This window comes from Ovis aries, chromosome 7 (genome assembly GCF_016772045.2).
Source record: "Ovis aries strain OAR_USU_Benz2616 breed Rambouillet chromosome 7, ARS-UI_Ramb_v3.0, whole genome shotgun sequence".
Taxonomy (NCBI): domain Eukaryota; kingdom Metazoa; phylum Chordata; class Mammalia; order Artiodactyla; family Bovidae; genus Ovis; species Ovis aries.
In genome coordinates this window covers 22,268,852-22,281,615 of record NC_056060.1, presented here as the reverse complement: position 1 = coordinate 22,281,615, position 12,764 = coordinate 22,268,852, and the positions used below count along the sequence as shown (strand labels likewise).

At 42.8% G+C, this 12,764-nt stretch overlaps 2 long non-coding RNA genes across 12 annotated transcripts in view; one reads left to right on the top strand and one right to left on the bottom strand.

Annotated features, from left to right (window-relative positions):
• Positions 1 to 4,660, top strand: part of LOC121820050 (uncharacterized) — a 28,577-nt gene extending 23,917 nt beyond the window's left edge. For both annotated transcript variants that reach the window (XR_006060513.2, XR_009601444.1), the window contains exon 4: positions 68 to 4,660. This is a non-coding gene — a long non-coding RNA (uncharacterized LOC121820050). The remainder of the gene's footprint in view (positions 1 to 67) is intronic.
• LOC121820049 (uncharacterized) overlaps positions 1 to 12,497 on the bottom strand; it is a 34,348-nt gene extending 21,851 nt beyond the window's left edge. For 7 of the 10 annotated variants that reach the window (XR_009601441.1, XR_009601434.1, XR_009601436.1 and 4 more), the window contains exon 1: positions 11,199 to 11,285. This is a non-coding gene — a long non-coding RNA (uncharacterized LOC121820049). Of the gene's footprint in view, positions 1 to 11,198; positions 11,286 to 12,200 lie in introns of those variants that run through there. The other 3 variants (XR_009601435.1, XR_009601438.1, XR_009601437.1) reach the window with 1 other exon arrangement.
• Between the last annotated feature and the right edge of the window lie 267 nt (positions 12,498 to 12,764).

Genomic DNA, 12,764 nt, shown 5'->3' with positions numbered 1-12,764 from the left:
ATAGCACCCCTTTCTCAATGAGTTTAGCCCCAGTCTTCACTGAGCCTATCTTGTGTCTTTTCTCTAGGAGTCATGTCAGCTGTCGTGTTGGTGCCTCAAGACCAAGAAAAGACTGTGCCTGTGGGGAAATCTGTCACCCTCAGCTGCTCCATGAAAGGAGCAATGTTCATCAGTAAACACTATATTTTCTGGTACAGGAAGACCCCAGGTAACACAATGACTTTCATATACAGAGAAGAGGGTGTATATGGCCCTGGGTTTGAGGACAACTTCCGAGGTAAAATTGATAATTCAACCAACCAGGCTATGCTGGAGATCCTGAAGGCATCAGAGAGAGATGAAGGATTTTACTACTGTGCCAGTGATTACCACCCTGCTGCAGACTCACTTCTAAGCAACTCAAAAGACACAGATATCTGAGTGGAACAGCATCTTCAACAAGATCATGACTTTCTCTTGAAGAAATAGTTTAACAGACGGAGGCCAGAGAAGGCTGACATCCATGCCTTTCCTTCAGGTTCAGTGGCTCATATCCTGCCCTCGAGCTCCCGTGGTGCTTAGATAGGCAATCCCTAGTCGGGTGTGGCCCAGTATGGAGCAGGAGAGGAGAGACAGAACAAGAGTCAGAAATTGTAGCACTTACTGTACATCCCTAACAGTTTTCTTGGAGCTTCATAAAAGATTTGGCCACACAGCCTGAAGTACTTAGGATATGATGTAAAAAGAAACTTCCCAGAATATGACTATGGCAAGCTCCAGTTTCTCCCCAACCGCATACACCAGGAATCTAGCTGTTCTCGTGGAGGAGGGCTGGGAAGGTGGAAAGACTCCTTCATTCCTTTGGCATCAATGAGACACACGGCCTGTCGTCATCCCAACATGGAGGGTAACATCGGATCTCTCGTTTCCTGTACTATTTTGGACTTTTGCTCTCCTTTTCATCTCTACTCCTTTACTTCTATATGTGCTAGAAACAAAACATTGAGCAAATTTTTTCCACGGACATTTCTTTATCATTCTTTGAGCAGCTCAATTTAAATTCCACTTTTATCTTAAAGAGTGTACTTTTCAAGATTTAGATGACTGACAGCCTATTCTGAGGCTGAACTGATGGCCTTCCTTCTGGCCTTGTCTAGAAAGTCTACCATTCACATTACTGAATACCTTATTGGAATGTTGGTGATGATGGGTATGCTCAGTAACTAGATTACAGTGGTGGTCTCATGGATGTATGAGTACATCTGAATTCATCAACTTGTGCATTGTAAATATATGCAGTTTATTGCACATCAAGTGTACCTTGATGGAGTTATAAAAATATTTTTTAATTTAAAACAAAAATTCTTACAGCCTCAGTGGGCTACTTCAAGCAATGTCTAAGGAAAACTTTCTACAGCTAACCCTTCTAATCAGAAGTCCTGCCATTCATAGAACATAGAGGCTGACAAATGTTTGCCAGATAGACACACAATTGGTTCCAGTCATGGACCTTCAGTTTTCCAAGGGTCCTCCCGATCGTTCCATCTCCCATGATTCTGCCTGACTATATACATGTATATATATAGGCAGCACTAGTGGTAAAGAACCTGCCTGCCAATGCAGGAAACATAAGCGACATAGGTTCGATCCCTGGGTTGGGACGATCCCCTGGGAGGACTTGGCAATCCACTCCAGTACTCTTGCCTAGAGAATCCCATGGACAGAGGAGCCTGGCAGGCTGCAGTCCATGGGATCGCAAAGAGTAGGACGCAACTGAGTGACTGAGCACACACACACACATACATATATATATATATATACATATATTATATATTTACATATATAGGGATGACATTTGGAAGCTAGTTATGTAGATATTGTCAAAGTTTTGGAGCAATGGTTTTATAAGACCTGCAAGATATATTTCTATCAAGAGAACCAGTGGGTCCTTCTGAAAGAGACTGGAAGAATGTGTTTGATGAGAAGGAGGAGAGAAAATATTTGTACAAATTTGTAGAACTGTGTGTTCTCTGTGATAATGATTAATATCTATCCTGTGCTTTCTATAGTGTTCTGAACACTTTACATGAGTTATGTGAGTTAATTCTCTCAACAATCCTACAATGCATTTTCTATTATTATCCGCATTTCACCAATGAGGACACTAAGGCACAGAAAAGCTAAAACACTTGCTCGGGATACTCCTGGCAGTAAGGAAGCGTGACAATTTTAGTCTCTGGAGCTGGAGGACACAGTACGTGATTCAGGAGGCTGGGAGGAGGTAGTCCATGGAGGAGGCCGTCCCCAGGACGTGTCAGAAATAAGGAACAACAGGGCTGTGCCCTCGCCACCAGACCCGTTCCAACCAATGCTTCGTGACCATCTGTCAAGAAACTAGGACAGCGCAGCAGGGGTCCCAGATGACTTCTCAATGTTTTCTAACTCTGAGGTTTTGTGATCCTGACACAAGCTTCTCTGTCTTCTAAAATCATCTGTACCTCTTCACCTTTGAAACCTAGTAAGGAAAGTCACATTTTCAGAAATTATGAGTTCCATCTTCACAGTGTTATAAAAAACAAATAATAGGAAGTAAATTGCATTGCACATTAGTAGTTATTCCATAAATTTACTTAACATAAGAAAAAAGGCTTCCCTGGTGACTCAGACAGCAAAGACTCTGCCTGCAGTGCGGGAGACCTGGATTCGATCCCTGGGTCAGGAAGATCCCTTGGAGAAGGGAATGGCACATTCCAGTATTCTTGCCTGGAGAATTCCATGGACAGAGGAGCCTGACGGGATATAGTTCATGGGGTCACAAAGAGTTGGACATGACTGAGCGACTAACATAAGAAAGTGGAATAATAAAGTGGAATAACTGAGAAGAAATAAACTAAATTATGGAGTGCCAAGATGCAACCACTTTCAAGTGTGAACTCAGTTAATCCTTATAGCAGCCCCGCAGGTCTTTATTGTCAGCTCTGTGTCACAGATGGAGCTACTGATCCTCAGAGAGACTGGGTAGCTTACCTAAGTTTCCCGAAGCAGAGCAGGGATCTGGGTCCGAGTAAAGGCAAGTGGCCCAGGCACTAGGCCAGGAGCCACGGGATACACTAAAGAAATCCATCACCTATAATACAATCTGAATTAGAGAACAACTGGGAACAAGTGTGTGAAGTCTAGTCATCTGTGTGATGTAGAGGTTGTCCTTGACTCGCTGGCCAGTCCTGGGGAGAGGGCATGGACGTGGGCTTCTTCTCCTTCCTCCTCCTGACTCCTTCCTCCTCCACTTTTCCCTCCCTTGCTTGAAAACCAGTTGCAATTCCAAGTTGTTTTCATGAAATGCCTCACTCCCGTGACTGAAGGAGGACAGCTGCTACCCAGCCCCTTCCCACTTTCACTCCTGAGCCCACCCCTAGGTCAACAGCTTGTTTCCCAGGCCACAGCATGGAAAACAGACCCACATATTCCTCGTTTCTGATGCCTAGCAGCGGCAATGTCTTATTGAATTCCCTGAGAGTCAAATTCCCTGAGAACTGAGAGCCGAAGAATTGATGCTTTTGAATTGTGGTCTTGGAAAAGACTCTTGAGAGTCCTTTGAACTGCAAGGAGATCAAGCCAGTCAATCCTAAAGGAAATCAGTCCTGAACATTCGTTGGAAGGACTGATGCTGAAGCTGAACCTCCAATACTTTGGCCACCTGATGTGAAGAACTGACTCACTGGAAAAGACCCTGATGCTGGGAAAGATTGAAGGCAGGAGGAGAAGGGGATGACAGAGGATGAGATGGTTGGATGGTATCACCGACTCTATGGACATGAGTTTGAGCAAGCTCCAGGAGTTGGTGATGGATAGGGAGGCCTGGAGCGCTGCAGTCCATGGGATCACAAAGAGTCAGACACGACTGAGCGGCTGAACTGAACTGAGAGTCTCTCAGGTGCTGATGCATTCACTGCCTTCTCCTTGCTTTCAAAAAGACTGCCTGGTATGGCAGCTACAGGAGTCTGGGGCCGATGTGATGAGAGCTAGAGAAATTCTGTGGGTCCCTGGCGGATCGATAGACTTGTTAACTTTATCATCCATGTACATCTGCACCCTGAGACAGAGTGTCTGAGTTCGTCTCTTCCATTTTCTCTGACTTATTGTCACTTACATAGAAGCAGCAAAAGGGCTCAAGATCTATCATCCACAACTCCCTGCATTCAAAATGAGCAAACTGACACCAGAAAGCACTGCAGTGAATTAAGGTGAGGGAGCCACTGTGCAAAGAAGAGAACTGAGTTCAAACCAAACTTCGCTCTAGGTAGGGTCTTAGCCCCCTGCAGCACCTCAGACAGAAAGTGCTGACTAATAAACTCTCCATATCAACAAGGTGAAGAAAAGCTGGAATCGAGGCTGCTTTCCTACTTCTCAATTCAACATCTTGCCTCCAAGTATAAATTGAAATCATGGGGTAATAACATCTCTAGTATTTGGGGGTTAGAGTCCTTCATTCTTCCTCTGGCAAATACCGTCTCTCCTCTCTGCCTAATTTTTCTCCATAGCATTTATTACTATTCGATGCGCTGTATATTTTACTGGCTTATTTATTTGTTGTTTAGCTCTCCGCTGGAACACAGGGATTTTGCCTGTTTTGCTCATTGTGTTACCTCTAGCACTTGGAATAAATCTGGCACAAAATGGGCACGCAGTACATGTGTTGAATGAAGAAGTGAGTGAAATGTGCAATGAATGAGCAGTGTGTATCCTGCCCGGTGCTGCATGTTGGGAATGCGATAGTGCCCAAGACTGGCGATAACTTTGCCCTCAGAAATGCTTTATCCAACCCTCATCTATCTGCTAACAAGATTTTCTAAAGAGTAGATAATAAAGCACTCTAAAACACCAAATAACTGACTCCTGGAGAGCAGACATCAATGCTCCTACATTCCTTGGACATCCCACCACGATCGGAATAAAATGGAAGGGTGAGGACAGGGATGGTAGGCTTTCTCCTTTCACCATATTTTCTCTCCTTTTAATCCTAAGGCCCCCAAGCCCCAAGTCTTGAACTGCTGGGATAAGCTTGAACATTTCTACCTTATTTCCGAGAAGAATTTTGCCAACTTTCTCTCTAAACAGACTGCTGGGGCATGCCACCTCTGAACCAAAAGACTCTGGAAAGAACAACTCCTAACTCCCTCTCCCCCTACCACCACTGCCATCAAATGATTTTGAAATTCTTCAGGAATGCAGAATCCCTCAGGGTCTGTGTTTTTTGCAACTCACACATGCACAGACACAGACACTGTGAGTGGTAACAGTGCACAACTGTATAGATCAAATACTGGAGGAACTCTCTGAAGGCACGTAGCCTGGATGCTTGAGGCCCCCAGGCGCAGCTGGCCTGGAGCAGTGCTCCACCCAGCATGCAGGCTCCGTAGGAAGAGGAAGTCAAGCCACCATGCGAGAGCTCCTATTCATTTCAATAGGGCAGGCTCTCCAACTCTGTCTTTAAATAAGAAATCTAGAGACTTCCCCAATAGCCCAGTGTTTAAGAACCCACCTTGCAGTGCAGAGGACGCAGTTTCGATCCCTGATCAGAGAACTAAGATCCCACATGGGCAACTAAACCCAGGTGCCACAACTAGAGAGAGTCTGTGCACCATAAACCCCGTGCAGACAAACAAATAAAATTTTTTTTTTAAAAAAAGAAAACTAGTAGCTGTAAGCTTTCCATTGCCTGCATACATGTGAGAGAATAGGGAAGCTTTAATGGTCATTTTCTGGCTTAAAGGACAAAGCCCCAGGAGAATTTATAACTTTCAGAAAAAGAACTGTCAGTATAAATACATTACTAGGACAACAAATTATTAAGAAAGGAAACCAATCCAAAGTGCAGACTTTTGGAGATTATTTTCATAAAATATAACAACATTATTTATTCAATAAATATTTATTAAGTAGCTACTATATGCTAGGTACTTTTCTAGACTCACTGGGAATACAGAAGTTCAGGAGTCTATTTTAGTGAAAACAAATACGAAATAAGTAAAATATGTGTTAGATTGTGATGACTACCATGGAGAGGACTTGCAGGGAGGTAGAGAGAGTAGGAAACCAGGGGTCTGATGGAGGCAAATTTTTTAAATCAGCTGATCAAGAAAGGCTACAAGGAGAAGGTTCCATTTCAACAAAGGTCTGGGATGAGCGGTAAGATATATTTAGTGTCTGGGTGTTTTCCAGAATTTTCTGTTAGAAATAACATTTTAATGGCCAGTTTTATGATGCATAGTAGTACCAGTTTTTCTGCAACTTGGAGGAACAGGCAACTTTTTTTTTTTTTCTTCTCTTGCTGCAGGCTCTGTCACCAAGCATTCAGACTTCCATTTTTTAAAACCAACATGATGTATTTCCATGAATTAGTACCAGTGGGGAGGAAGCTGTGCTGAAAGGTCAAAAACATAGAACACAAAAAGCAAGATGGTAGAATTGCATTGACAAATGGAATCTGGGGCAGGTAATATTTTTTCCCCTCCTTAGGTGACTTAAGAAATGGAGAAATTTGACTTTCTCTCCAGCCCACAGCCAGCTGGTAGAAAAGCCAAAAGACAGCAGGGCTTCCAACCCCTGGTCATGAACACCTCCCACCACTCCCTGACCTGGTTGCCACAGGAAAGCACCCTGTCACCCCCATATTTTCAGCCCACATCCCTGCTATGCTACTCTCCACTCTGGTCAGCTGGAAAATCTCCTCCTAGCCAAGTTGAGCTGGAAGAATAAGATGTCTCATGGGTGTTGTGGGAGTCCAGAGCCTCAAACAACCCCAGAGGGTCCACTACACTTCCACTCTTGCTTTCTACCCCTTTCTAAAGAGACTCCATGAAATCTCAAATGCTGTCCTAGGCATTTTCCATTCCTCAGGGAGCTTAGCTCCATTCCAAGTTCATAACAGGTGTTCAGTATAAAGACGAAAGGCTGGTCTCCCACTCTACCTTCTCAGCCTAAGTAAACCCCACTCATCAGGGACCCTTCTCCTCACTCCCTGACCTTTGACCCCGCAGCAGTGCCTCTGATCCTGTCTACTGAGGAATGGGTGGGTCAATGGCCTGAGCCTGCCTTCCATTCAGAGAAAAAAATTTCCCCTTCTTTCTTTTTCAAAACAAACAAAAGTCCACCATATGACAATGCTGTTAAGAAAAAGAAAGCTAATGAGGTGCTATAAGACTATAAGAATGGCAGTGTTATACTCAGCACTGATCAGCTCTTCCCACAGATCACTGGCCTGACAGATTTCTGAATTAGCCTGAGTAAGTCTTGGAGAAATTAAACAGCATTGAATTGAAGCCTGTGAGGAGTTATTACACAATGGAAAAGAAACCCACCAGACTGGAATATGTGTTCAAAGTCTACTTTTGCCCTGTGAGAACCTACACCCCTCCCCAGGCTCATGCACAAGGCAAGGAAGCCGGAACTGAGACAACCTGAGGTCCCTTCCCATTCTCATCCTCTATGCTGCTGTGATCAGTCACCCTCTGAGCCAAGAAAAAGAGAAAACATTCTGAAATTTCAGCAAAAAGAAGTTAAAAATGAAAAATCCCCTTAAAATGAAAATCATCAATAGTTGTAAAGAGGTACCAATAACAATATTCTTTGATGACCTACAGTTAAGGAGTACTTTTCTATGTGTAAGTAGAGGAAAACACAGAAGCAAGGCCAGAGTAAGGCATTGCCCAAGGTCATACTGCTAGTGAGTGGCTGAGCTTGGACGCAAGCCCAAGTAGCTGCCTCCAAAGATATTGTGCCATGCAACCCAAGAGGCTCCATTTTCTGGAGCTTATTAAACCTTTTAAATCATGTCTGTGGGCAAAAGTGTGGGTCCAATCCCTTCCCAAAGTCATTTCTAACTGTATTAGGCTCTATTCTATAAAAGGAACCTGTGCAAGGAGGGAAAAACTATTTCCTTTGGGTTCCCCATGATACTATCCTTACATCCTGCAACCAAGAAGACTGATAGCCTCAGTGGTATGTTTGAAAGCACTTTTCCACCCTCAATTTCCAGCATGTGGTATCTATCTGGACTGACCCTCTTTGTGCTATTCCTCTATGATAATGCATGAATCATCCTTTTGCAGAGAGTATCATGTCTGTCTCTCACAATTCTTATCAGGGTTTCCTCTTTTCCAGAGGTCCAGTCACTGAATCATCTGTGGGGACCAAAAGAAGTACTGGGGACTCCCTAAGGACCATCCACAATGCCTCTGGATTTAACTTCCCAGTAGGTCACTCACAGCAGTTCACTCTTCTAGGTGAACTACTACCATCAAGTTCTAGAAAGACTGCATGAATTTTCTTTCTAAAATTAGTCCCTTCAGACTAAGGTTAAGTGTTTCAAATTTTCCATGGAGGGAAGATTTATTCTCACTAGGAATAACATCAACAATCACTTATATTTACAAACAAACAAACTGAAACCAGAGGCTGAGTATTATTGTGATTTCACCACTACAAACCACAGAGAAACTGAAGGGGGTTGAAATCTCCCTAGTAAGCAGAATAAAAGGAGAATTTGCATGTAAGATCAGTGATCTTTCTCCAGCTAGATCTCACTGTCCCAGACCTACACCTCCATCTTAATCATACTTGGTCTTCTATTATTTTTATTTAAAATGATTTCTTTGCTTTGCTATTTTGATCTTTCCCAGTCTTTTCATCTTCCAACTTACTGCATCCAGAGGTGGCTGGGCCAAAGTGTGAGAAGAGATGCGATGGTACCCTAAGGAACCAGCCCTGAAAGACCCTTTCAGAAGTCCTGTTGGCCAGAGGGCTGTTCTGAATGGTGATAGGTGGCCAGAAAGTTAAGCTCATATCTGCCTCTCACGTGAAGCTGACCATGTGCCATGGCTGCTTTTATTAGCCCTGGACTTCTAGAACATTGGAGGAAAGAGACAGAAAGAGCAAAACATATAATTATACCAAGGGGAAAGAAAGATGAGAGTGGGATCTTCTGAGTTTCAGATAAACACATTCTATAATCCTTCCCACATTTCAGATCTGTGAAAACATCCTTATCGTGTTAACAGAAAGTTTCCTGGCACAGTTTAAGTAGGCGTATTTTCCTCTCTTAAATAGGTGGCAATATAGTGCAGATAACAAAAGTGATTATACAAGAATAAATATGCTTATCATTCACAAAAATATTAAAATGTGTTGAACTTAAAAGCAATCACCTGAAAATGGTCCCTCACGTTGGTAAGGTCTTTTTACCTATCTTGATATGAACAAGTTTAAATATTTGGTCTAAAAAATTTAGTCTACAAGCCGCATATGTGTTTTTATACATAAGTTCTTTGAATTGTAAAAAGAGCATGGGTGGTGGAGTCAGACAAAAGTAAGGAAGAATCATAGCTCCTCATTTACTGTGGGACCTTGAACAAGGTTGCCCAACTTCTTAAACCTCTGTTTTCTCACAGATAAAACAGAGATAATAATACCTATCTCACAGAGTTATTACAAAGATTAAATAAAATACTTGCTAGAAGTCACCTGGCACTCCTGGGTGATTAGCACATCAAACGTGCTCAATAATGCTAATATTCTATACCCCTGGCTCCTATTCTCTCTCTTTTTTTAATGTGGACCATTTTTAAAGTTTTTGTTGAATTTGTTACAATATTGCTTCTGTTTTATGTTTTGGTTTTTTGGTCACAAGGCATGTGGGATCTTAGCTCCCCAACCTGGGATTGAATCCACATCCCCTGCATTGAAGGGCAAGGTCTTACCCACTGAACCACCAGGGAAGTCCCAATACCCTCAGCTCTTAATGGTCTAAAGGAGGGTGGTTTTCACTCAGAAGAGAGAATAAAGATCTAAAATGAGAAGAAACATTGATAATAATCAGAAAGACTTTTTCAAACCAAAAAGTCCAAATGTGCTGCCAGCGAATTTTTCATAAAAATATCTCATCAGGAATGTTCTTTCCATACAACCTCTCTACGTTCTTGCCATGCATTGATGATAGTGAAAGTCTCAAAGATGAGTCCAGTACTGGAAGGATCTAGGTCCCCAATAACATACTGTGTCTTCATTGCCCTCTGTCTGTACCAGATGAAGGTGGCCCAGGCCAGTCCCAGCTTTAGCAAAAGTAACAAGGAGAATGAATTTTTGATGCCAAACTCTTCCAATAGACATGGTTTAAATGTCTAGGACAATAGCTGGACCAGGGAGTCTCAATTTTCAGAAAGCTCAGCCTTAGAGGTTTGAGGATACTCTCCCGCAGGGCCTTCCCAGTCTTAGGATATTTAATTGACGTACCTTATTAGGCATGCAGAGATCTTTTTTCATCCTCATAAAGGAACCTGTTACGTTTAGTTACTAACCCGTGAGGGAGGACATTTGTCCATCCTCATGTTACTCATGCCTTCTACCTAGGCCTAGTTCACCATAGCACTTGGCCAAGAAACTCAAGTTCCCTAAATAAATCCCATAGATAAATCCCAAAGGTAAATCCTCATTTCAGTACTTTGGCTTTGTCCATTAAAAAAAAAAAAAAAAAACTATAGAGAACTTATGCGGGCAAATTAGGAAGAAAAGTAGGGAATCAGAGCTACTGTTCTGCCAGAAATGCTTGTTCTGTTGGTAGATGACAGTGAAGGGTATTATCTGTGCCAAATCCCTTGAGGGAAAGTAGCTGAGATTTGAGGAAACTTCCACCTGCTAAGAGGAACTGGAAGCCGATTGACAAAAGTATGGGGGAAGGGGAGTCAGAACTTCACTTCTTATTCTGTGACTTTACATAAGTCACTCAAACTCTTTGAGCCTCAGATTGTCATCTGTACAATAGGTTATATTAGCTGATCGCTACACTTCCTTCGGGTTTACCTGGTGGCTCAGAGGTAAAGAATCCGCCTGCCAGTGCAGGAGACTCGAGTTCGATCCCTAGGTTGGAGCCTGGCAGGCTGCAGTACAAAGGGTCACAGAGTCAGACACAACTTAGCAACCAAACAACAACATGCCTGCTTCAGCACTAAGCTGTGGGTCTCTGTCCAACAAGAAAGAGAAGGAAGCAGCTGTGGGACAAAGGGAATCACATTTCATAGATTCCCAAGACTGTGATGCCCAGGTTCCTGCCTGGCTGATTCCTTTATGTGACTCGATAAGGATAAAATCAGAAGAAGAACCAAACAAAATACACTCATGGTTAATCAAAAGGGATTGAAAGTCAGTGCTAACCTCAGACCTACCTTACTTTGCCTCCAGCTCACCTCCCTTGGGACACTCCTCCTCCTCTTTAATGCCTCATCGGGATTTTTCAAAAACTGTGATCACTCAAGGTTGAAGCTTTTAATCTCCCATGTATAAAAGGATATGCAAATAGAGTTCAGTTTCCTGTTGGGTCTCTGCCAAGGTCTTAGCCTGGCAGTTCTGGGAAAAGAGCCAAAGACCTCATATTTCTTGGCCGTTAACATTCTCCCATCTGTGCTCAAGTCAGCAGCCTGGGCTTTGGGCTGTGGCTTGTCTGTAGTCTTACGCTTCCCTAGGTTTTAAAAATGGTTAAAGAATGGTTAAGAATGGTTCTGCATGAAAGTAACTTGGCCCTCAGGAAACCAGACAGAGAATTATCTGGTTATATTGGGGGCCAATAAGAAAAAGACCGAAAGTCTATATTCCTAAATTATAGCCTCAGAATCCAATCTTATAAACTACTTCAGGTACTGATATTAATTAGACTTAGGCAATGCTTGTAAATTAGTCATCTGTGTTAGTACAGGGTGTCCTACATCATACATACACAAGGTGGGAAAAGTAATATCCTCAGGTGTAATAACAGCCCTGGACAGCATTTGAAAACAAAAGACCTGAAAAACACAAGACATTTCAATGTGTTTCTGAGCCAGAAGCCCTGCTAAACAGCAGAATCAGGGATCAGACCAGTTGTCCCCTGTGTCTCCCTATTGAACTCACACAAAAGAGCAGCTGCCATTTTTATTCCACATGAGGCATCCAGATCCAAGGTCACTGAAATGTTGTTATCAATTTTCTGATGGAAAGTAGCAAGTTCCAAACTCGATTAAATCCGACCATTCAATAAGCATGGAATTTCCTCTTTTTCTATAAATATTCTGGCTTATTTTTATTTTCTAGTATTTCTTTTCTGAAGCCAACAGCCAAAGGGCTCTCCTGTGCGTTTGTATTTCCGTTATAAGGTCAACATACAAGTGAAATTATTTAATTTTGTCACACACCTCTATGGCGGGACTTCCTCTTCCATTCTTCTGTTATCCCGGGCGCCTTCCAGGAGCAAGGAGCTCAAGCTTGGAAATCTCTGGACAAATCGTCACCATAAACGTGCCCTCCGTGTCATTTGTTCATGGTCAATTTCTTGCAGTGTCTTCTGCGGCATTTACTTCTCAACATCTTTCTCTAATCTTGATCATTGGGCTTCCACTTTATAAATTCAAACTTTCCTCTTTGAAATCCTCCCAGTCTCCCTCATCCTGAGCTTTACACCTTCCAGCAATGATGGTTCCCAGATCGTTAACATCTCAACAGGGAAGTGATGCAACATGGTCCCTTCCTACCCTAGTTTTTTGCCTCTCAATCCTACCCCTACCCCTCCAAGTCTAGATAGTTAGCACCACCTTGTGCCATTCATGGGCATTTTCTCAGAGATCTGTTTCCAGAGCAGCATTTTGCATATTCTGAAGAGAGAAGATGTGTGAAGGATATCTTTTGGAGACCGAGCTTGAATTCCACTGATACTGTGACTATCAAAGAAATAGTCTGATTCAGAAATATTAGAAGTTTCT